The following is a 27,988-nucleotide window of genomic DNA, read 5'->3' as shown; positions in this document are numbered from 1 at the left end:
TCAAAAAAAAGTAAATTGTGCTGTATTTTGTGAGGAAGATGAAAAACATTTTAATGAAGAAGAAGGTATTGTTTGATCCTGTTCAAAAGAAAAGGGAAAACTAAAATCATCTTTTCCAGTACCAAATGTATGAGCTGATTAAAAAGTGTCTGATTAAAAAGAAAATGTAAAGGTGTCTTCTCCTTCTGGTTTCCCAAATAAATTTCCTGAGGAAGACAAATATTACAAGATCATGCTATCCATGTTATATAGAATGCATATAACCTAGAAGATTACAATACAATTTATACAATAAATACAGTACCACTGAATTATTTACCTGTTTAACAGATATTTAAATGTATTCTTCTCACATGGGAGGCATTATTCTTGACACTATGGAAGGATAAACAGACTCAAACATAAACCCAACTTGTAAGTAATATGAACTCAAGTAAATAAAGAACTACTATATGTGGTAGAAGGTGTAATAAAACACTTCAAATGAAGAGACTAGCACAGAGGCCCAGAAATAGGCATAAGAATTATTAGAGTAACAGAAATCAGCTCAACTTGGCAAGATATTGAGAAATAATAATGATATATTAAGCAGGATTTAATGAAGATGAGCTTGGAAAGACAGTTGAATGTCTCACTAGAGAATCAGGACTTTATTTAGTAGACAACAGGAAAACATTAAGCATTATCAAAAATAATATGATATTAAATAAATTGTTTTATAAGGATTCTTCAGGAGAGATGTGTAGAAAGGCTGGAACAGAAGTGTCTAGGAGTGGAGAAAACCAAAAGGAAAAAAACTCTATTGTCCAGCAAAGAGATGGTGAAAATTGACTTTACCTATACCATCATAACAATGGAAATGGAGAGAAAAAAATGTTAGATCTGAGAGACATTGCATAAGTCAAACTTATCCAACCATTATTTATTGACCAACTACAATATACACTCATAGCATTGTTCAAAAATCAACTTTATGTATAGAATTATTTGGTGTTTGACTCTCTGAATTTCCACTAAAGAAAAATACTGTTTTCATCATTATATTATTTAAAACTATACATATTAAATTTGTCAACATCTTAAATTTAAAATCAATTATTATTAACTCTACAATAAATGAAAGATTTACCTAAAACAAGTATTCTAAGGCACCTAATATTTTTTTCTTTAGAGAACTGATCAACTAGTACATTAAGCAAAAGAAATTACTTTGTAACACTTTGAAGTTTTCTTATATTTTTTAATATCTCAGTTATTTTATTCTAAATAAGCCAACTACCAATTAAAATGGCTGACTGACTGGATGGACTGATTACCAGACAGTTGTGTTTTGTTTCTCTCCCTTTCTCATTCTACTGTCTTCAGCACATACCCATAAATCTTAAAAAGAAAATTTAGACATACATCCAGAAAAAACTAAAATCTTGAATCACTCTTTGCATAAATAAATTTGATTTTATTTTTTAATTTCAGAAGATTATATGTGGGCTTCATAAAACTATGTTCACTGTAAATAAATATAGATTGCTATGCAAGGCAGGATTCTAGGTGCTGTGAGGAATTCAGAAGTGAATATAACAGGTCTTTGCCCTTAAAGAAACAAAAATCCAGAGAGTATCTCATTATATATATGTACACTTATTTTAACATTCATAGTATTACTGTAAATGAGAATTTAGTAACTCTCAACTATTTTTCTAATGTACTTTTTTAGGGATTACTAATTTTTTTGTTGTCGTTTATTGGGGTGCTGGGGATTGAACCCATGACCTTGTACATGTGAGGCAACACTCTACCAACTGAGCTATATCCTCAGCCCCACTAGTTTTTGAAATAAGTATTTAAGTAAAATTGACACCAAAGTTAAAAGAAACAAAATATGAAATGTATACTACTATATCATCAACAAACTTATAATTTCAACAGCTTAATATAGTGCAAGGAACACAGTAATAAAAATTCTAATAAATATAAAAAATGGGTAAATATGACTAATTTAAATAAGTAATAATACTTATATTACATTGATACTTATATGGTATTATTAAGTGATTGAAACTTCTAAATGTTTTATGTGCATAAACTCACCTAAATATTTACAAACCTTATGGTAATAATTATTTTCATTTTACAGATAAGGAAACTGAGAGTTACCCAAAATCTTACATATAGTATACACTCAAGTAATCAGGCTTCAGAGTCTAGTTTTAACCACAAATTTATATTGTCTCTGCTTTTCAAATAAAGCATATCTTAATTTGGGGGCTTAATTACTAAATACACAAATAAGCATTTCCAATGAACAGTAGCAATGTTGATGCAGGAAATTCCTTAGGTCTTTTAAAATGAACCAATGATAATGTTGCCATGTACACACACATAGTTGAAAAGACAAAACATGAAGCCATTGTAAGTTCACTGATAATATGTAAAGTTTGTTTTCAGGATATGTAGTTTGGGGGCTGGGGATGTGGCTCAAGTGGTAGCACGCTCGCCTGGCATGCGTGCGGCCCGGGTTCGATCCTCAGCACCACATACAAACAAAGATGTTGTGCCTGCCGAAAAACTAAGAAATAAATATTAAAAAATTCATTCTCTCTCTCTCTCTCTCTCTCTCTCTCAAAAAAAAAAAAAAGAATATGTAGTTTGTTTAGTAGGCACGTTAATTAAAAAGACAAATTCATTGCAAATTGCCCTTAACTGAAATCCTTAACTGAAATTTAAATCATCCCTATCTTGAAATTTAAAAAAATAAATACAGTGAATATGGGGCATCTAAAGTTAAGAGCAAAAAGATAATAGGGCACTTTGCTATACTACAGCTACCCAGAATTTTTTTAAAAATTGCCTTATCCTGTCCCAGGATAGTTTGGTACTAAGGAAATAAAATTACCCCTAAGTTTCAGTGTACAATTTTTAGAAATCAACTTTAGTTTCTCATTTTACCTGATTTGATGAAATTTCTGAATCAAATACAGAAGAATCAAATAAATTCAATCTAGGTGATCTAGAAGTATAACTTGTAAGAAATGAAAATCCAGAGGATTCTTTTTGTGTTTGACCTTCAGGAACTGCATTTCTGTTACAAAGAGATTTTTAAAAATTATCAAAATGTTAAAAATCTATAACTAAACACTGAAGATTGACCACAAGCAATGTCATGGGGGTAAACATTAGCATAGAAGGGAAGGTAGGAAGTAGTTATTGAAGCAACCTATAAAGAAAAGATGGTTTGGGAGGAGACTACTATAGAAAGTCAACTTTCTGATAATTATTATGAATATATACTCAATATACTCTCAGGCACTCTTCTAGGTACTTCCATAAGCATAACTTATTCCTCATAATAACTCTATAATACAGATATTATTTCAGTCACTTTAATTTTACAGTAAAATATTTTTAAGCATAGAAAGTATAAATGATTTGCTCAAAAAAATACAGTAAGTTCTAGAGTTGAGAATTGAATTCAGCACTTCAGATTCAAAGTCCAAGCGCTTAACCCCAACATGGTCTTCAAGATCTTGAAAGTCAGTAACAAGCTGTGTCTATGTTGTTTATATATATATTTAGTTTTTGATAGACCTTTACTTTATTTATTTATCTGTGGTGCTGTGAATCGAACCCAGTGCCTCCCACATACCAGGCAAGGGCATTACTGCTAAGCCCCAGCCCCAGCCCCAACAAGCTGTGTCTGGATTAGAAGCCAGCCATTACTAAGTGTCTATCAGGGAGTTAAACAGTAAAATGATCAGGAAAAAATAGACAATACAATGTGTAACACATTGGTTAGGAGAATGGATTCTAAAACCAGAACTGCCTGGGTTTAAAATCTCAACTCTAACAATGATTATTTGTATTACCTATAATTATGTTTCCTCATTTATAAAATAATGATAATAATGTACCTAAAATGTATAAGATTGTTGTGAACACCAAATGATCAATATTAAATGGTCTAAAGTGCTTATAACAGTGGCTCACAGATAGTGCTACATAAGTGTTTTTAAAATATAATAGGGGCCAGGGGGATAGCTCAACAGAAGATTAAGTACTTAGTATTCACAAGGCCTTGGAGACAATTCCAAATACCAAAAAAGGAAAAAAGTGTGTGTGTGTGTGTGTGTGTGTGTGTGTGTGTGTGTGTGTATGAAGTGTAACAATACTTCCATAAACTATCTCTATGACCATGAATGAGTCATTTAACTTTACAGATCATAATTTTCTCATCCATGGAGAGAAATTTTAGCATATAATCTGATATTCCTTAATAATTCTCAGATTTGAAGTTGAGTTTCACTTTAAACATGCTGTGCTTGAGTCAATAGCATAGAATTCTTATATAAAACTTATTTTAACAATTTAAAATACAGAAGTAGGATATAGGTGAGATATCCCTGATAAAGTGAAATCTATCTGACATATTTTGGAAAAACCTCAGGGATCAGTATTAAGGAAGAGACTGAACTAAAGACAACATTTAAAGGTAGCACTATTTTCTTGAATGCAAACCATATATCTATAGTTTTCAAAGATAAATATTCATGTTAGAGATATTTATGCCTAACTAGCTTACTAAGCAGAATGGCAATTCTTGCTTCAGACACTATAACATGTGGGAAAATGACTGCTGGAACATTATTCAATGATAAGCCCACAATCTTCCAAATGTGGCAGTAGCTCTTTAACATTTTAAATTTCTCTACAAAATTTAACCCTTTGGAAAATTTTAAATCTATATAGTATTGCCCTGGGTAAGTACTCAGGATCTACATCATCTTCAGCGAAACGCTGCAGGAAAAATAGAGAGGAAGACCTGTGAAACAAGAAAAGCAGAACATTAATACTTCAAACAGGATGATAGGTACTTGGAAGTTCATTATGCTAGTCTTTACTTTGCATGTCTGAAATACTCTGTACTAAAAAAAATTTAAAGTTACAGGTATAAGTCATTTTACTATTCCTATCAACTTTATCTGACTTAATGCATAATTTACTTATAATTATCAAATAAAGTCCTACATTTCAAATGAGGGAGCTTTAGGAAACTATTTTCTCCAAAGATTCGTGTGTCTTCATAGCTTCAGGAGTTTTTAAAAATATAGGAATTTCAGGAGTTGGTGGAAAATTCTCAGGCCTTTCTTCTACTTCATCACTATTATATTCTATTGACTTTCCAAAATGTTCTGCATGTATAGGCTGCAAATTCAAAGTAACAGAAAACTAAAAATGAATGTTGTTGCATTAATAGAATGACATATATAAAAATGCACAAGACAGAAAATACCATACTAATCTGTAGTCATTTCACAGATAAGTAAGATAAGAATAACTGGAAAAGTGATGTTAAAATACACATTCAAACAATAATTATTTTAATGATCATTTTTTTCTTTTCTTTCCAGCTCCATCTTCCTCATTGCTACTTGAGAAAAGTATAACAACCAGAAAATACTGAACTTGATAAAGAATAATGTTTAGGACTGTAGTATAGATGAATAACTGTATATACTAACTCCTTGAAAGGAAAGAGTAATTTGGGTCTGATAAAAAAAAATTTATATGTACTTATTATTTGTATTTCCTTACAGAATAATACTACTATATTGTTTCTCTTATTTAAACCCTTAGTATCTAGGGTAAAGTTTAAAATATATTGTCTACATCTATCATAATTAAAGCTTCCCACTATTCAAAAATAATTTCAAGTATGGCAATTACTGGTCTTGGACTGCCACAACAAATCATTTAATCTTACCAAATTGCAATCTCAATATATATCAGCACTTAGTTTTTTAAAATTTTAATTTATCAGCCCTTATTAATGACAATTTTTGCATATTTATGTGTAAACTTTTTGTGGCTTTTGGTTTTTGTCTTGTTCTGTTTTATTTTCTTAGTGGTGCTGGGAATGGAACCCAGTGTTTTAAGCATGCTAAGCAAGCACTCTACAACTGAGCAATACCCCCAGTCCTTTTGGCTTTTTTTGTTTTAATTAGTTATAAATGACAGGAGAATGCATTTATGCACTTTGATATATCATATATAGATGGGACATAATTTCTCATTTTTCTGAGTGTGTATGTTGTAGAATTATATTGGTCATGCAGATATATATATATATATATATATATATATATATATATATATATATATATATATATATATTCATTCTACTATCTTTCCTATTCCCACATCCCCTCCCCTGTCCTCCCTTTTCTTCCCTAAGGTAACGCTATTCTTCTCTCATGTTTTTGGCCTTGCTTTTGAATCTGAAAAATAGAATCTGTAACTTCCTAGAAACCTGATTAGCAACTAATAAAATCTCACATAAATAATCTTTATTGTACTAAATCCAAAATTAAAATGGACACAAAATTTTAAAATTAGAATGGTCAAATCAAACATTTGACTTACTTGTGAAGTGCATTTTGATTCTCTTAATTGTCTTACTGTCCCTTTTTCTCCACACTCAGCATCTGTTACATGAGAACAAACTGTTTTTCTTTTTGCAATTTTATTATAAAGTAAAACACATTAGTTTAACCATATGAAATTGCCAATATTTAACTCTGTTAGTCTACCAAAATGGCAATTTCATGTTTCAATCCAATATATATATATATATATATATATATATATATATATATATATTCAATCCAATATATAAGAGAATAAAATATAAACAGTTTAACAAACAAAATTATAAAGAGAACACTCATGTAACCACATCAAGTAAAGAAATAAAACATCACAAGCACTCCAAAAGGTCCTATATTCTCCATGTCTTTCTCTTAGAGGTAATCCCTATCCAGACTTTTGTGATAATTTTTTCCTAATTTGTTATATATGATTTTATCATCTCAGTAACATATTTTCCTGATTTAAAATGTTATATCATGAAATTAAATATGTCCTATCTCTTGCTTTTGTTTACTTTTTTTTTTGAGTAACATAAGCTTGTGAGATTCATCCATTCTGTAGTACATGACATAGTTTTCTTACTGATATAAAGTATTCCATTGCACAAACAGGACATTATGTATCTATACATTCTACTGCAAATGGGTATCTAGGATGTTTCCACATTAAAACTATTACAAATAATAACATTCTTTACTGATACAATTGTATGTATATACTTGTATTTCTTTAAGTATATGCCTAGAGGTGGAATTATGAGGAATAGAGTATGTGCATTTCTCAAGACCAGATGCCAACCTTTTCTAATGTAGTTGTACTAATTTACACTGTGACAACTAGCCACCTTGGAAATCATTCAATCTCATTAGACAAATTAGCTCTAATTTATTAAAGACAATTCCTACCAATAGTTTGAAAGCTCCTATTGTCCTGTATTCTCATCAAAACATAATATTGTGAGACATTTTGAATTTTGCTAATTCGGTAAACATGTAACGATAACTCAATGTGGGTTTGGTTTTTTTTTTCAGTTCCATGATTTGCTGAGTATCTTTTCATGTTTATCTGCCACAAATGTTTCTTTCTCTTTTTAAAATACCTAGTCATATTTTGCATATATTTCTAATTGGGTTGTCTTTTTCTTCTTTTGTAAAAGTTCTGTATATACTTTCAAATTACTCTTTTTAGAGCTTTCTGTATTGCAAATATATCTTCTGGCTTGATGATGCACTTGATACTCTTTTAGGGTATCTTTTGATAAACAAAAATCTTAATTTTAATGTGGCCAAATTCATCAATTTTTCTTTTATGACTGGGCTTTTTAATTCCTGTTTAAGAGATCTTTCTCTATATTGAAGTCATGACAATATTATTCTATCTGATCTTCTGAAAGCTTTCTTGTTTTTGTCTTCTGAATTTAAATAAAAATTACTATTTTCATTACATATTAATTTCTTCAAATTTTGGCTCTAAAGATTATTGAAATAAATATTTTTATTTCAAGATAATTATATGACTTCTTGTGTATGAACAACAGGTAGAGTTATGCCAGCTATATGCAATTCCCTGCATTGTTTGATTAATTATTTGTCCTTGTTTAACACTGTTGGTTTGGTATATAGAGAGAATTATAAATAGCTAGAACAGATCACCTGTACAGGTAAGATAAGTTTTTATCTTAGAAGAAAGCAAGGAGACTATTCATTTGTGTACAATAAACATATTGTGTTGGATCTCCTAGTAAGAGTAAGAGAAAAAGACTCTAAGTATATAATCATTCTAAAATGCATACATTAACAGAATTTTCCTGGGATCAGAAAAAGCCATCTTTAAAACTTCAAAATAAAAGTCAATAATCCAAGAAGAAGAGAAAAAGACTTCCACATGGCATAATAAATTAAATAATTATTGTGAATTACTAGATTACCAAAATACATATGCATGTATGCACTTAATATACAATATATACTCACGTTTATATTTATATATTCATGTATACATGTATATACATAACTATACAAACATGAATATTGAAATGTATATGGAGAGAAAGAAAAATAAATTATATTTCCAAAGATATGAAGTTTCAATAGCTAGTTCATTTGAGAATAATAAATTCATGCATATATACTGTGATCTTTCTGTGACTTTATTCAAAGAAAATTGTCCAAGATAATAATATATCAATGCAAAAATATAATAACATTATTTATAATAGTAAAAAACAGGAAATCAAAAAGAATTCAATGTGAAAGAATGGCTAAATAATGGCATATCCACACAATGGGACATTATACAGTCATTACTAATAAAAACTAATTAATGATATGTAGAAATAACCTCAATAATTTATTATGAAGGGGAAAAGGATGCAAAATTATATACATAGTATAATTAAAATTTGGAGGGTAAAAGAACAAAACATACACATAGAAAAAAAGACTAAAAGAATATACACTGGTATGTATCATGTCCATTATTTCTGGGTGGTAGTATTTTTTATATTTTTTTTTATTTCAAAATTTCTTCAATAAAATACATTTACTTAATATTTAGAGGGAATATGTTTTAAAACCAGGTATGCATGATCAATTATACAGAGATGTAAACAATCCAAATAATTCTAGTATAAAAAACTGATGTAATTTATTACCCTTATTTATTAGGAAAAATATGAATAGCAAATACCTGTATGTCTTTTTTCAAACCACTGATTGTTGTTTGATCGTTTCTGAGGAGTTAACAATCTAAAATGCAAGGCATATAATTTTTATATTATTTTGAATTGATATTCACAAATTGCAGAAATTAAAGTTTTTTTTATTGGGGGCAGGTAGGGGTGGGGATTGAAACAGGGACCTAGTAGCATGCCATGTAAGTCCTCTACCACTGAACTACATTCTCACCTCTTAAGAATTTTCTTATTTTAAAAAATTACCTGAACTGCATAAAATTTTGTGAACATTTAATAGCAGTAACATGTGAACATTTTGAATTGTTATTCACACCAGAATCATTAAATACCTGAAAGAAAAAAAAGAAAGCATTGAATTGACTACATATGATGTGGGGAGAAAGGTACACTCATACATTGCTGGTGGGACTACAAATTGGTACAGCCAATAAAGAAAGCAGTATAAAGATTCCTTGGAAATCTGGAAATGGAACCACCATTTGACCCAGCTATCCCTCTCCTCAGTCTATACCTAAAGGACTTAAAAACAGTATACTACAAGGACACAGCCACATCAATGTTTATAGCAGCACAATTCACAATACCTAAACTTTGGAACCAACCTAGATGCCCCTTCAGTGGATGAATAGATTTTAAAAAATGTGGCATATATACACAATAGAATTTTACTCATCATTAAAAGAGAATAAAATCATGGCATTTGTAGGTAAATGGATGGCATTGGAGAAGATAATGCTAAGTGAAGTTAGCCAATCCCTAAAAACCAAATTCTGAATATTTTCTCTGATATAAGGAGGCTGACTCATAGTGGGGTAGGGAGGGGGAGCATGGGAGGATTGGATGAATTCTAGATAGGGAAGAAGGATGGTAAGGAAAAGGAGAGGCTTGGGATTAGCAAGGACCATGGAATGTGATGGATATCATTATCTGAAGTACATGTATGAAGACTCGAATTGGGTATCAACATACTTTATATACAAACAAAGATATGAAAAATTGTGGTATATTGTGGGAGACCAACCTTACATGTGACTGAGTAACAGCCCCTGACTGGATTCTGAGGTGCTCAGTCACAGAAATGTGGCAGAGCTTTCCCCACCCTTCTTGGATTCGAGGGACAGTGTCTTGTGCATGGATGTGTCTTGCTACAGCCCCATGGGTGAAGCTATGCTCCTTTGTAATATAACCCCTTGCCCTGTTTAGGATAGAATCTTCCATGGAAGTGCCTTGTGTGTCCCCTTCTCTTACTTTGTCTTTGGGTGTGGCCTGCCCAGATGTCAGTCAACCTGCTGACAGTGGACATCATGAAGATAGACTCAGCCCCCTAAAACCTGACCCCTTGCCTCATTTGAATAGCTTCTCCTCAATAAAAGGGGTCAGCGTGTGCTCTCGCTCTCTCTCTTCCTGCGGACTATTAAGGTCAGAGGAGCCTTCACAGCAACCCCAAAGAAAAAGGTATTTGTGTCTCTTGTGTGTTTTTTTTTTTTTCACAGCCTAGTCAGCCCAGTTTAACTGGAATAAACCCTGAGCCTTTTAGTCGAGAGAACAGAAACCCGGCAGTATATATGTGTAATAAGAATTGCAATGCAAAAAAAAAAAAAGTACATGTAAAAAGTCATGAATTGAACATACTCTATATACAAAGATATGAAAAACTGTACTCTATATGTGTAATAAGAATTGTAATGCATTCCGCTGTTGTGTATTTAAAAAAATAAAATCAACAAAACTAAAAAAAAAAAAAAAACAAACAATAAACATTTGCTAAAGCTATACAAGGTTCTCTCATTTCATTGGCATTTCAACCTTATCATCATCATTTGCAATATAATGCTTATATACATTAATTGAAACTACTACATATAAGACATACAAATACTGGAAAACAAATTCAAAACCCTCAATGAATTTGATGTTTATAATAAATTAATAACTTTTTTTATAACAGTTAAGGTAAATCTTTTTTAAAATTTATTCCCTTCATATTATAACTAATTAAGAAAATCTTGCCATTTCTCAATTGATGATCTGCTCTGTGTCCCTCTATCCTCTAAAATCTTTGAAACAGAATACAGAAAAGTAAAACAACAAATTAAAAGATTGAAGCCTGAACTTTCTTTTTTATTTACATATGAAAGAGCTAATACTTCATTTTTAACTTTAAATAAAATTTGTTTTATATTAACATGTAAGCCACTGCTTTATTATGTTCATTTACAGCCTTTAATTTTTCCTAAAAATATCTGGCTTAAATGGAAAGTTTATTTCATTGTTTTTGTTATGATAGATGTTCTGTCAATTTTTGCTTTGCATAATTTGGTGCAACATGGTTTTTATGATTTCTCAATGAACTGTTCTCTTTAAAAAATAAGAAATATATATATCCTTGCTAATGCTTGTGTTATTTCTATATATTGTTATATTTGCTTTTTTGTTTGTATTCACCTGATGCATACTTTCCATTTTTTATTTTTAGCCTTTATTTGTAAAATTGTTTCAGCTATTCTGTTTTAATAGTATGTAACTGTATTTTTAAAATATATCCCATACAAGTACCTCTGTCTTCTAATAGTGGTTTAACCCAGTCAGATTTTTATGATTGTTTATCTGTTCAGAACTTTTTCCAGCATCTTGTTTGTTTTCTATCTAAATGCTAACTGTTGTTTCCACTCTGTTAACCTAATTTTTATCTTTTTTCTTCTACTTTTAAAAAATTTACACCTTCCATTTCTCTTCTGATGATTTTCTTAAATATTTGACATACAGACATAAATTTGCATTTTTCCAGAATGTATACTTAATCAGCATTTATATTTTCTCCCTACATCTACTACCCCTCCACCACCAAAAAATTAAAAACTTCGGTAAACATTTGTTTTCCTCATTTATCTACCTTCATCCCATATTAAAATCATCTGTAATTTTAGATTTCTATAATACATATTTAGACTTAGTTTCATTTCAGTGTCTGTATTAATTACAAATCAGTGAAAGGACAAATATTTTTTTTTTCATTGAGGAATTCCCTCTGGACTGTTTTCAAGGGAAAATAAAGATATGCAATATTAGCAGTTAGTTACTTGGTTGGTGTAGTCCTTATTTTTCACAGGCATCAAGAACCACCCAGGACACAAGCCAGTTTCTCTTACCCATGCTCCACTACTCACTGCTTCCACCTGGAGTCAGTCATCCCATTACTGAGGCTGACCAAAGGCAAAGTAGAGAAATAAAGATGAACATGAGTTAAGTTACTTAACTCCCTCTGAAGGAGCCCAACAAATTACCTTATTGATTGTCCCTGCATCTCTATTTTGATAACAGAATTATCCTATGCATGTCCCAGGTTATAATTTCCTTCTTCAATCCAATCAGTGTTTCTTCTTCCAGAGATTTTTCAAGTTTTTGGTTTAATAGATAAAGGGCTTGGTATTTTAAAATATTTTTTCCATTATTTTGAAGGCAATGGAGCATATTATAGTCTATATTCAGAATGTCATATTCAAATTTTAATTTTTTTAGATCTCAAAGGTTATGCTAATGGCTGATTTAATATATTTATAACACACACCTGCACACACACATCTCTGTCTCAAGTGTAGTACATTACTCTCATTTAACAAAAGCAAGTATTTAATCTATATTATTTAAAAAGAAATACCTATGTGTGGGTCTTTTTCCTTTTGTCTGAAGTCAATATTGGCAAGATTTGACTGCTGCACAGAACTTTCTTCTTTTTTATCTAGATTATTAAGTAATACTACTTAAAAATCAATTCTGAAGATAGAATCAAACATCTGACTTTTTTTTCATACTGAGGATTGAATCCAGGGCCTTATGCACACTAAGTTTGCACTCTACTACTTAGCTACAACCCTGGCCCTCATCTCCACCATGTAATCTAACCTTATCATTTAGACAATCAAGTCTATATGAATATTAAATTTAAATTTAAATACACAATTTTTAAACATTACATCTCTTAATTTATCACTCTACATTCACTATGATAGCAATTAAATATGAAATGATAAAATGACCAACTGACAAAACTGTATCTTTAGAATCCATAACCAAAAAAGACAAAGTAATAATAGTAATGATGGAGGGGAGACTGATAATATAGTTAAACTAGTTAATCTATGGATCCTTGAATGAAATCTAATTCAAATGTCTCAATGACCAAGTCTCAAACACTATTAACACAAGTATGCCACCCATAGAAATCATACATATGACAATAGAATTCCTCAAATAAAAATATCTAATTATTTATATTCCTCTGACAGCAGAGCAACCCAACCAAAACACATTTTATGTAAAAAGTTTCCTTCTCAGAGGGAAAAAAAATATGTAGAGAAGACATTTTATGTTTGCTCTCCGACTCAAAGCAGTACTTTCCTGAATCTGTAAGTCTCCAGTATTGTTTGTTCTTGCTCACATCAAATGATAACTAAAATTTATTTTTATTTCTCCTTCTGTGGGTTTACCCAAGCAAATAAAGTTATTAAATAATAAACAATTCTGTACCTGTAACTCTTGGTTCTGAAGAATGCATCTTTTTTGGTCTTACTAATTTATGAGGTTCATAAGGAAGAAATAATTGAGTGCTTTCAGGGAGTTTATTCAATACAAGCATATGCTCATCTTTTTCAAAAATTCTAAAGAGAAGAATAGATTACATTAAATGAGCTAAGTAAAAATTAACATATTCTGAAGCTAGAAGGGATATTTAGATACTATGTAGTTAAAATCCTCCACTTTGCAAATAATGAAACTAAGTTCCAGAGATTTTTTTTAAAGAGAGAGAGAGAGAGAGGATTTTTTTTAATATTTATTTTTTAGTTTTTCGGTGGACACATCTTTGTTTGCATGTGGTACTGAGGATAGAACCCAGGCCACACACATGCTAGGCAAGTGCGCTAATGCTTGAGCCACATCCCCAGCCCCAGTTCCAGAGATTTTTAACAGACTTTTGTACAATAGTATTAAATTACTTGGTAATAGTGTCAGAGCTAAAACACCTTTCCTGATTAAGTCCAGTAGTCTTCTCAGTATGTCACAATTTTATTTTTAAGACATAATCATTCTTTTTGTTTTGGTACTAGGAATTGAACCAAGGGACACTTAGCAACTGAGCCATATCCCCAGGCCTTTTTATATTTTGAGACAGAGTCTCATTAAGTTGCTTAGGGCCTTAAGTTGCTGAGGCTTCAAACTTGCAAGCCTTCTGCCTCAGCCTCTCAAGTCACTGGGATTACAGACATGTATCAATACATCCGACAAACATAGTCATTTTTAACGACTTTTCAAACATATCAAAAACATCTTAAACCAAAAGTCTAATCATAAAAGTTACATTTTAGATTTCAGAGTACTTTAAACTTTAAAAAGACTGATTTGGAAACAAATCAACTACCATGAATACAGAAATCATTAAAACAATAATACAACATAAGTGGGTCTTTTAAGTTTTTTACTGAAAGATAATTTCATTGACTTCTTCCTAAATCAATGAAGTAGAATAAATGCTATCAAAATACACTATCAAATTACACATGATAAGTTCCCCAGTACCGAACTTTACATATACCATAGTTTTTCCTATACATACATAGACAAATTTAACACCTTTTCCATCTTAACTAAGCAAGCACTTATTACACATTGTAGCTTTTTTTTCTCCTGTGGTGGATTTAACCCAGGATTACTTAATCACTGAGCTACATCTCCAGTCCTTTATATTTATTTTTTAAATTTTGAGACAAGTTATCTCTAACCTGCTTAGGGCCTAAGTTGCTGAGGCTGGTCTCCAACTTGCAATCCTCCTGTCTTAGTCTCCCAAGGCATGCACCCCCACACTGAGCTGTGGCTTAACTTTTGCAGTGTGAGGTATGATAGCAAAACTAGCATAAATTTATTTTTTCTTCTTCATAATTTCATGGACAGATAAATCTAATCACAGATCTTGGCATCCTAAGCATATAACTGTTTTTTCCCCCTTATGTTAAGAACTTTCACCTTTTCACTTACATAAAGCATTTTACAGTTTCTATTCAACATATCCAAATTGCCAGCCTCACTAATCTTTCACTTTGGGGTCATTTTTAAGTATAATAAGGGTTACTTGAACACCAGCGCCATGATAATATAACATTCGATGGGATAATTGAAATGGCCACTAAGTAACTAACAGGCAGGTAATGTATACAGTTTAGACATACTGAACAAAGTGATGATTCAAATCCCAGGTAGGATAGAGTACAATGACATGAAATTTCATTAGACTATTCAGAACAGCATGCAATTTAATTGTTTATTTCCAGAATTTTCTATCTAATATTTCTGGATCATGGTTGACTACAGGTAATTGAAATCATGGAAAGCAAAACCATGAATAAGGGGGTGCTATTGTGTACACTGAGTAAAAAATGACTAAATATCTATATAAGTTCCTCTCAATATACAGAATTTTATGTTAAAACATTGTTGGCAAAGCAAAATTCTGTATGTTTGCCTATTTTTTAAAATCAGTTTCATCATAAAACTAAATACATACTGCCATAGATACGATATGTGGGAGTGCAACATGTTGGGGAGGAGGTCAAGCAAATAACAGATCCAAGGAAGTGGGTTCAGGGAAATAAACTCGAGAAGAGTGTGTTGAAAAATTAACACAAAGGCAATGAAGACTGAGGAATGGAAATTTAGAATGAAAAAAGGGCACAGGCAAAAAGAAAAAAATAGAAAGTAGATCAGAAACAGCAAGAGTAACACATCTATTTTTCTTTAAGAGAAAAATTAATGACTTTTTCTTTATGCTTCCATCACGAAGGTCTATTTTATCAAAAAACAGGACAAAAAAACAAGGAAACATATGACGTCATGGATTAAGTCACAATTATAGGCTCCTCTACACTCTCCATGATAAAGACAGAACTAAACAAGTTGGTGACAAGATGATAAAAAGGTAGATTGTGCATCAGATGTGCTGTTGCTACCCTCTCTCCCTCTACAATTATAATATCCTCAGCCTCACTAAAGCATACTAAATAATACTAGTTCAAATCATTTCAATTAATATTTAAAAAAATATTTTATTTTTTAGTTATAGTTGGATACAATAGGTTTTTTAAATTTATTTATTTTTTATGTGGTGCTGAGGATCGAACCCAGGGCCCCACATGTGCTAGGCAAGCGCTCCACCACTGAGCCACAACCCAACACCTTAAATTAATATTTTTCATAAGAAATTAATAGAAGATAGCCTGCATGACAAAGGTGTAGAAAACATACATTGGAGAAAAGATAGCCTCTTCAACACATGATGCTGGGAAAACTGGAAATCATATGCAGCAAAATGAAATTAAATTCCTCTCTCTCATCATGTACAAAACTCAACTCAAAATAGATCAAGGACCTAGGAATTAGACCAGAGACCTGTGCCTAATAGAAGGAAAAGTAGGCCCAAATCTTCATCATGTCAGATTAGGTCCTGACTTCCTTGATCAGACTCCTAAAGCACAAGAAATAAAATCAAGAATCAATAAATGGAATGGATTCAAACTAAACAGCTTCTTCTCATCAAAGGAAAAGATAAATAACATGAAGACAGAGCCCACAGAGTGGGAGAACATCTTTACTAGACACACATCAGATAGAGCACTAACTTCCAGGATATATAAAGAACTCAAAAAACTTAACACCAAAACAAAAACAAAACAAAACAAAAAACCACAAATAACCTAATCAACAAATGGTCTATGAAACTGAATAGACACTTCTCAGAATAAGATATACAATCCATCAACAAATAAACAAAAAAAAAATATTCAACATCTCTAGTAATTAGAGAAATGCAAATTAAAACTACTCTAAGATTTCATCTCACTCTAGTCTGAATGGCAATTATCAAGTATACAAGCAACAAAAAATGCTGGCAAGGATTTGGGGAAAAGGTACACTGCAAATTGGTGCAATCACTCTGGAAAGCAGTATGGAGATTCCTCAGAGAACTACGAATGGAAACACCATTTGGCCCAGCTATCCCACTTCTCTGTCTATACCCAAAGGACTTAAGATCAGCATACTATAGTGACACAGCCACATCAATTTTTTATAGCAGCTCAATTCACAATAGCAAAACTGTCTGATCTGGATGCCTTTCTATAGATGAACAGATAAAGAAACTGTGGTATATATACACAACGGAATATTACTCAGTATTAAAAGAGAATAAAATTCTGGTATTTGCAGGTAAATGGATGGAGTTGGAGAATATCATGCTAAGCAAAGTAAGCCAATCCCCCAAAACTAAAGGCTGAATGTTCTCTCTGATAAGTGGATGCTGATCCATAATGAGGGGAGGGGGCATGGAAAGAAGGAAGGGACTTTGGATTGGGCAAAGGGGAGGGAGGGAAGGAGAACAGAAATGGGGGTAGGAAAGATGGTGGAATGAGGACATTATTACCTTAGGTATATATATGACTGCACAAATGGGTGACTCTACATCACGTACAACCACAGAAATGAAAAGTTGTGCTCCATTTGTGTACAATGAAACGAAATGCATTCTGCTGTCATGTATAACTAATCAGAACAAAAAAAAAAGAGGATAGAATACAGAATCAAACTTTTAGATGCAGAATCTCTGGTCACATAAAATTGAATTTTAAAATTTACCTATACCTTTCTTTCAATTCCTTTCTCATTTCTGTACTTTTTTTCTTTTCTTCAAGAGTTTCTGAAAGATTCTTGGTTTCATTAAGTCTTGCAATCAGCTAAAAATAAAAATGGGAAAGGAAAATGAAATAATTACCTGCAAAGAAGAATATTTTGTCTTAATTAATGAATATGATTTTTTTTTTCTGTAGAATCACAAGATTTGTATTTTTGGCAGAATTTACTATCTTCTATTGAAAGTCATTAAGAGTTACATCAATATTAAATCATACCCCTTTAACTTTTCCTTACTACTAAATTTTCAATCATAAATATCAATAATTTCCATTTTTTAAAAGAATAATCATAAGCAAAATAGACATTGAATATTTACATAGGGACATAGTTATCACATATTTTAAAGGAAATAGCATCCATTTTTCTCTCATTATTAAAATTATATTGCTGGGGGCGCTGGGGTTGTGGCTCAGTGGTAGAGTGCTCGCATAGCATGCATGAGGCACTGGGTTCGATCCTCAGGACCACATAAAAAAATAAAATAAAGATATGTGTCCACCTAAAACTAACAAATAAATATTTAGAAAAAAAATAAAATTATATTGATATTATTTTGTACCTTGTAACTATGAATGATCACTATAAAATCTAATTTTTAAAAAATTTAGAAAATTTAATTTTCAATTTTTTCTCAAAATTTATAAAATGATTTTGATGAGTTCTTGTATGTATGTGAATCAAAGCCACAATTCAACGGATGATACTAAAAATATTCAATAAAACCTTAAAAGCTTAACTGTTTCTAGACTGGTTTCCTAAAAATTATAAACTACAGTTGTAAATTTTGCAAGATTAAATTATTTAAACTATTTACTGTTCACCTTTTTGAAAACACTGTTACTTTTTCAATGCTTTTAAATTCCTGTTACAGGGCCAGAGGTATTAGGTACCAGTGGATCAAACCCAAAGCCTAGTGTGGATGAGGCCTTGGGTTTAACTTACTGCACCACAAGTCAGTAAGTAAATTCCTCTTAACCTACATCTTGATCCTTCTTCATGCCCTCCCAAAAGCCAACCTATTCCCCCAAATTCAGAGTTAAATAAATTCCACACCTGAAAAACATTTTGGCTTCAAAGTGATCTAAAGCTTATCAATTGGCCTTTGTCTACATTGAGGCTATCTTAACAGCTCTCCTAAGGTGTCAACTAACACACTATTATACATTAATACATATTTTAGAAACAATAACAAAATACATACCTTGTTTAATGAATTAATTTCCATTTCTGCTTCATCTGCTTCTTTCTTCAATTCAGATGAACTTTTGGTAAAACTGTTGGCATGTTTGAGGATATCTTGTGTTTTACATCTCAGATTAACTCTTTTTATGTTAAGGAACTATGCTGTGCAAGTAAACCTTACATTTAAAATAAATGTACTATGTCAGAAATAGTTAATATTATATAATGTCATTTATATGTGTGGTATATATAAGCAATAAGCACTGTTTCTGAAACAGGTAAGATTAATATAAATATTTGGCAGACTAATGAAGATAAGTTAGTATTGATCTCTATTAACTTAAAAGTAACATCCATCAAAAATATTTGTTAGAATTTTTTTATTCAGTTAAATATTTTCACAAGGTGTTATTTGTTTTTTTTTAAACTAAGTTCACTGTGTCATTGGGATGACTAATAAAATATAATAAATTCAGGTCCCAATTTAACTTTTTATGCTTCCATCATGTATTATTCCAAAATCAACATTAAAAATCCACCCAATTTCCCTTTTCTTGCCTTATAAGGTTCATCAATGCACCCTGTAAAACTGAGAACTTTCATCTGGACATTCTGTTTAGGGAGGATTTAGACTCAATTTCAAGTAGAAAATTTATCTGCTATTAATAGACATCCTACATGGTTATTAATTAACACAATTACCTAAGTTCCTCTATTATCTATCTAGAATTTAGAAATGAATAGAAGAGTAACAGTGAACAAGAACTCTAGAGAAATTTTATCAGAACTTCCTATCCTGCCTTAAAAATATGTGACTTATATGCTAGAACAAACATTTCAGGTGAATATTATTTATAAAGCTAAATTATTACCAAAAGTATCAGTTTAAATTTTTAGAAATAGATATTTAAATCCTAATCTTTAATTCTTCCTACCTCCATCTACTTCTTCTTGTTTAACATGCAATTTTACATCTCATCCCAACTCATATCCAACTCCCTTATACTTTCTGTACTTCATCTACCAACTAACCTCTGCCCTTTCCCACTAAGAAGTTAATGCATAGATAAACAACAAATGTTCATAAAAATATAATAGGCTCAAACCAAAACATGAAGGATAAAAAGCAGCAGAAGAGATAAAAGAATGGTTTAGGATGAAACAGAAAGGAAGCAAGGTAGAATACAGGGATAAAGAAGACTTAGTACAAACATAGGAGTAATAATCTGATAGAAAAGCATATAAAGGATTGTGGAGGTTGAAAGAGGATTAAAGTTTCAAGTTCAGCATCAGGAAAGATCTCTCTGACAAACAGGTGAGACTTAGACCAATTAAGAATTACTTAAGCATCTATCACAGTGATACTGTATTAGAATTCTTTATTTGTCTTTCTCCTCTATTAAACTGTGAGCTCCTTGCAAGAGAGCTTTGTAATTTCTTAAGTACTGCCTGACACAAGGTAAGTACCCACTGAATTTTTAAATATTAGTGAATAATTGTTGACTCACTTCCTTACCACCATCTATCATAACAAGTAATAATTAATCAATTTAATCAGAACGTCTTTGAAAAGACAAAGCAAGATGACATTTTCATTAGTTTGATTGTTGATATGCCACTTTAAAGCCAAATACATATACAATTTTATTCCCCTTAAAATTACTTGCTTTTGATCACATGTACATGAGAACTAATCCCAAAAGACCTTAAAGTGACCTTTAAAACCTGAATTAAACACAAAAACAAATCTATGAAGCTCTCACCAGGAAAACAAAATAATAATTAAAATACAGAAACAATACTTATCTAATAAAATTATAAATAGAAATACTATTGTGGATACATGTGTAATGGCCACTCGGTAAGTGATGGAAAGGGTGCAGGCACCGAAAAAAAGTCATAGTTGAGACTGATTTATTGTATTCTTCTCAGTACAAAGATATAATAATTAAAGCATCATATTACAGAAAGGTTAATACCTAGAAATTCCATAAGAATAGTTTCACTCATTTTTAGTAGTTCAGAACATGCCAACACTGTCTTTTGAATTTCTTCATGTTCTCTTTTCTTCTCATAATATTCACGTGAAAAGGGTGTTTCTGAATATTTTAGTTGGTATTGCTTCAAAACTTCTTTATACTGACATACATAATCATGATACATTTTTCTGTTAAAAATAAATGATGTAGAATAGATCTAAAAACCTAGTAAATATCACTTGTTAAAGTCTCCTAAATTAAGTATAAAAAGCAATTCAAACATCTATTTGTCTGTATTACTCTCATTATTGTCTGTCCTTCAACTTTCTTTAACCCCAAGACACTTCTCAGCTACACTTTTTTTATTCCTCACCTGGTTAATCTTCTTCAATTTAACTTCCACTCCCACCAGTATAATGACATTATTCTTTCCATGGTCATCAATGATCTAAATTGTCCAATCAAATGATCTATTTTTTATGTTCATCCTAACTGACATTGCAGAACTGGGTTCTTTTAGTCACACCTTTTTTTCCCCACATTTTTTATTGGTGCATTACAGTTGTACATAATGATGGGATTTGTTGTTACATATTCATTCATGCACAGGATATAATATAATTTGGCCAATATCAGTTATACCTTCTTAAATATCTATGCTCCCTGGGTTCTGACCTCTGTAACTATGCCTTTTAAATCTCCTTTAATTTTCTTTAGCTGAAACTATTACATGAAGTCACGTTCTATGTGTTAAAACTCTGGGTTCATAATCATTCATGTATACCCCACAAGTATTCTTATAAAAAAAAATTTGAGCCGTTTGGAGGAACTCTTCTATATCAATTCAACTAATAATGGGTGACCATCTATTTAGGCACAAGTCATAAGTGAGGCATTATTCCTACAAAAGAATATTAAGACTTCTTTTTTATTTGACCCATATGCCAAAGGAGTTGATTACTACTGCCTATGTGCCAAAACTTTGTGATGGGGTAGGGGAGAATATACTGAGGATAGAATCTAGAGCCTTGCATGTTAAGCAAGTGCTCTACCACTGAGCTACATCCCCAGGCTGCCTATGTGCCAAATCTAATCCATCCTCTGTTGTCTGTGAACTAAGAATGGTTTTTAAATTATTGAAAAAAAACTCGAAATATACTCCATGACATAATAAAATTATATGAAGTTCAAATTTCACTGTCCAATAAGGTTTTATTGGATCATATCTCACTTATTTATTTATGGCCTAAAGCCATCTTGTACCACACAGTAGAGTTGAGTTACAATACTTACTATCTGGTATTTTACAAAAAATGTTTGCCAATCCTGATCTATAACACTGAAAGTACTCAATACAGTTCTTCACTGAAAATATACCCTCAGCCTCAGTGTTAGGGACTGCACTGAGAGCCTCACTCATTGAGCTATACATCCCCAGTCCTACAGAAAATATATTCCTGAATTCTCTTTTTACCAAATTCTGGTTTCAAAAATAATATTCATAGTAAACTTTTTGAAAATATATAGTCCTTATATTCCTCAAGATTTTATTTCTTGGATCAAGAAATTTCTTAAAAGATGCTATAATGATTGTTCTCCTTAGCAGAGAATAGGAGCAAGTATTCTTAAAACTTCTGGTTTAATAAGTAGTGATTAATAAGTACTGGGTCAACAAGTCTGAATTTTAAGAATGATCTAATTTTTTAATATTGCTAAACTCTGTCCCCTTTAGCAAGATAAAGCAGTTGAGCCCCAAATAAGTTCCTGTTCTTCTAAATGTATGTTTATTAATTAAGACCCCACTTATATAATAACTTGGGAAAATGGTCCAGGGAGAAGAGAAATACCATTGAAAAATTAGGCCTAGGTCACCTGTTTCATATGAGATTAGCATACCATATTTTATCTTGTTCATACTATATAGTCATATCCACTTCTAACATCTTCAATATAGAAACTTTGGCAGAACACAGCATAGCTAAGTCATGATTCAGAAAGTCATTATTATCTAATTTATTCTAGCAGTACTAGTCTTCATGAATGCTCAGAACAAGAATGGGAGATCAGAAATAAGTAGCTAGTGCCCCTACTTCCTTCCTACTTTCTCAGTACTGATTGTTGAAATGAAGGAAATTATATGCATTAATGAATATGTCAAAATGAATACCACTATTATGTATAACTTAATGCATTAATAAAAACATTAAAAACGGGGACTTTTTTGAAAGAACTTACTGAAAATATTACCACACTCCCCAATTTCCCCTTTTTGAAGACCCAGGAGAGAAATTTCTCTCAAGTCTCGGGAAAAACTTCATAACTTATCTTAAGCAAGTAAACTGCTAAGGATTAAAACCAGGGCCTTGAGCATCCTAGGAAAATGTTCAACCATTGAGTCACACCCCCAGCCTCTAATTGAATTTTTTTAAATGAACACTCTGATCATATTTCTTGATCAATGCCTTGACTACTAAGAATTTCAAAGCCTAATTTCTGTACTTTTAACAAACAATATGCAGGACCACATGTAGCCTTGATTTTTTTAAACACTGTGGTATTTTTATACAAATATCTCAAATTCTTTTGGGATTGAAGCAGGATCTATAAATGACAACCTAATAGTCTCCTTCATCTTTTCCACCTTCTGTCTACTCTTTGGATGATAGCATACTTTTGCCTTTCTCCACTTTGCTCCATATATTTTCCTGAGAAACCTCATCTACATACAAGATTTCTAATGCCATTAAGTCCCAATTTTAAACTTTAGTTCTAATCTAAGACTCATTTTTGAAAATAATGGATTATAGATTCTACATGGGTAGTTATTTTAGGAGGGTTTTTTGTTTGATATTGGGGACTGAAATCAAGGGTGTTTTACCACTGAGCTTTATCCCCAGCTTTATTTATTTATTTATTTATTTATTTATTTATTTATTATTTCTTATTTTTGAGACAGTATCTTGCTAAGTTGCTTAGGGTCTCACTAAGTTGCTACAGCTGCCCTTGAACTTGAGATCCTCCTATCTCAACATTCAACTTGTTAGGATTATAGGTATGCACCACAAGGCCTTCAACATATGTGTTTCTTAAATAAAATGTAAAAACTGATAAGTGTTCTCAAATCACTTCAGTTTTTAAAATTAGGTAAAATTTTAATGCCATATATATCATGTTCAAAGTCTCTAACATTGTTTTATTATATTCATTAATTACATTTAATCCCTAAGATGATGTGATTTTACACGAAGTAAAATAAATTCAGATAACTACTGGTATTTCTCCATTAGAATATAACCACTTTACTAAATTAGCAATCTGAAAAACTGAAATTTGACACAAAATGCCTTTAAAAAAACCAATACCTCAAATTTTTCAAAATGTTTATTCTACAAATAATTATCCTCCTAAATGTTTGCTTACACTGTTCAGTCAAAAATACCATTAATTGAAGAACTTTGCTATAAATACTGCTGATAGATAAATGGTTTATATCTAAGGCAATATCTCAACATATTCAAGCTTTTACAACAAATATGGAGACCTTCAAAGATTCAGTCCAAGATATCACATTTACTTAAAAATAATTCCCTCACAATACACACTTTCTAAATTATTACAAAGCATGTTCCAGTAATACTAATTTATAAAACTGATACACTTAAGTTAATATATATACTGTACTTGTCTTTTTCAATGGTTTCTTGATAAATAGTAAATTGGTCCTGCATATAATCTTCATGTTTATGAAAAACATCACATGTTGGCTTCCAGCTATAGAAAAAAGTTATAGTTGTAATTAGCACTTCAGAATGATAAACAAATAAAAAAATTGGCAGAGATAATAAAAAATGAACAAAATCATTTAAAGAGCAATAAATGTGTCTTCCTAGAGAAAACAAGTTTACATCAAGAAAACATTCCCTATGCCACAATGAAATCTACTACTCTGTATGATTAATATAAACCAATTTTTAAAATAATAAATACAACAGTATAAAAAAGAAAAAAATTGCATATCCTATCCCCATCACTATCAATATCCACACACTCATATGCTCAAATATTAATATTCATTAATTTTTACATAAAATTTGTTTTTGAGATATGATAGGGAAAGAAGCAAATATAGCATGGCTGAAACTAGGCCAAAATAGATTATCAAATCAGATAGAATAAAATGAATATTCACCTCATATATTTTTGTTTTATTATATAACTTGAAAACTATTACCAATGCAAAAAATCTAAAATTACTATATATACCATGGCAGCTTCCATTATAAGTATTGTTTGAATATTTCCTCTATTTTCATTTTTTTTCCAAATTCAAAAAGTACATATGCAAAATGAAAAAGAAAAAAAAAAGTCCATATGCCCATTTGGAAGCACAGAAGTGTATACATAAGAAACTATCTTACATATTCTCAATATTAAATAACTACTATGATTTTAAAATTGTTTCAAGATTTTGCTTCAATTATATATTTTAACATTATTGAGATCATATTCACATAAAATTTATCCTCCTTTATCACTTACTGAAATTATACTTAAATATTTGTCTTAATTTCTTTTTTTTTTTTTTTTTTTTGTGGTGTTGGGGATTAAACCCAGGGCCTTGTGCATTCCAGGTGAGCATTCTACCAACTGAGATATATCCCCAACCCCTTAATTTCTGATACTTAAAATATATTCCCCAAAAGGAAATTTGAAGGTCTAAGATTATACATGCATATATTCTGAGTATTTAAAAATTCCATAAGAAACATAAGCTCAATGAGAAGATATTTACTATAAGCTTTTCAATGTGCATCCTTTGAGGTTTTTCTTAGATATAGATATATTATCATGCATTGGGTTCTTATTATGAATAATGATGCATAAACTGCTTTGTTCAATTTGCAATATACTAACATTTTCCCATGTCAAACATACACCTATGTCATGATTTTATTGGCTGCCTAGTGTTCAATCATCTGGATATACCAAAATTCATTTAACTAGTCCCTTAATGTTGAACATTTAGAGTTACTTCCAATATTTTCCTATCATAAAAATGGTTGAAGTAGAAGTCACACAATTCAATGGCAAGAAAAGAAATAGCTTGATTAGAAATTGGACAAAAGACCTAGAGAGATATTTCTCAAAAGAAGTGTTTTATCTTGAAAAGTTTTAGGTTGGATTCCCTTATACAAACTAAGATCTTAAGCCAGAGTGTAGTTCAGTGGTTCTTGTCTATCATGTATCAAGGTAGCACTTGCTTATCATGCATAAGGCCCTGGATTTGATTCCCAGCACCACATAAACAAAAACACTAAGATCTTGAAAAGTCAAAAAATGGAAATTATTTCAGACTAATAAGACTTACATAGACTACACTAAAATTCTTTATTTATACTAACTATATCTAAGTTAGTGAAATCTCATAATTCAGCACTTAGGGCAATGGTAGAGAACATGCTTATTAGCATGTACAAGGAAGACCCTGAGTTCAACCCCAATACCAAAAAAAACCAAACCAAAACAAAACAAGCAATGGTGTCTTCAACTATAAACCTAGAAATCTTGAATAAAAAAATCAAATGGCAATTACTGAAGGTTCATTTCTTTCAAATACTCACTACAGTTGTCTTTGATTTCATTACTATGTTTACAGTAATGAGCAATTTCCTCATCTGTTGTATTTATAGTTTCATGTATCTTACAAATAGTTGATTTGTTTTCTTTTATGTCTTCAAAGCATTCTAAAAGAGGAAATGTTTATTTTCTTAAGGTAGAAATTATAAATTCAAAATAAACAAATACAGTAAGAAAAACAGTTTATGTCAACTTACCTAAAAGGAGTTCAGCCAGAAAGGAGAGGAAGTGAGGCTTGAGAAGGGAAGCCTCCTGTACTAAAAACTAGAAAAACCACAGCCCCCCAGAAACTAAGGAGGATTTGTATTTGCAATTGAAGAATGTACACTGGGCTAGATTAGGTGACACTTAAGGTCAATTCATCTTATGATGCTATAAATTCATGCAAATGTTTACTCATTAATTGTATTAACATAAGGATTTTGTTATTGACAAATACATAATTTCTATCAATTAATTATTAAATACACCATCAACTAACTTATTTACCAATGATTTAAGATAAACTTAGTTCTTGAAAATATTAAATAATTTCATAATATTTTTTTGATTGTAGAAAAAAATAACCAAATTCAATCTTTCTGTGACAATTAAGAAGTTAATAGTTATATTTTTAGAACTAAAATATTTAAAGCATTATATTTATTTAATTTGCTCAGCCACTTCACTTATATTTACTAGCCAATTCACTTATTTTCAGAATTATTATTCCTGAAAATGTGGCATCAATTCTGGTTCCTAATTTTTGATGATTTCTTTAAAGAGAAACATTTCACTCAAATATTTGAAGTAACCTTGTTACTTGAGAAATATAACATTTTTTAACTGCACCTTAGGGGTCATTGCTGCTTAAAGCAAAATTCTTCACAAAATAATTAAATGCAGAATACACAAAATTACTGAAAAACAGTAGGTGAATCACAACTATTTTGCCTAGGCTAAAAAGCTCATTATTAGTGGAGAGAATTAGTAGAGAATTTCCAGAATTAGTAGAGAATTTATACTAATAAATTAGTAGAGAATTTCCAGAAGAGTTACAATGCCAACTACATGTTGCCCTAAACAGGGCAATTATATATTATGCTATATGTCATAAAAATTAAGACAAAAACATCTTTAACATGCAAAACTACTTACTATTAATTCTTTGAATCATGTCTTCTTTAGTACTTATATCTTGCTCATACTGGAAAACTAAAACAATTCTATTGTGACTTTACTTCATTGTTAAAATGTCGAATAATAATACAGTTACCTATTTATTTTCATTTTATACCTACCAAATTCTAACAAAAGTCTGTCCAGACTGACAAAGAGGCTGTCATTCATCTTGGAT

At 30.9% G+C, this 27,988-nt stretch overlaps 1 pseudogene; it reads right to left on the bottom strand.

Annotated features, from left to right (window-relative positions):
• On the bottom strand, window positions 1-27,981 carry LOC143388655 (protein SIX6OS1-like; annotated as a pseudogene).
• Between the last annotated feature and the right edge of the window lie 7 nt (window positions 27,982-27,988).

Source organism: Callospermophilus lateralis, unplaced genomic scaffold (genome assembly GCF_048772815.1).
Source record: "Callospermophilus lateralis isolate mCalLat2 unplaced genomic scaffold, mCalLat2.hap1 Scaffold_79, whole genome shotgun sequence".
In the NCBI taxonomy this organism is placed as follows: Eukaryota; Metazoa; Chordata; class Mammalia; order Rodentia; family Sciuridae; genus Callospermophilus; species Callospermophilus lateralis.
The sequence above is the reverse complement of the archived record's forward strand: the minus strand, read 5'-3'. Positions and strand labels throughout refer to the sequence as shown.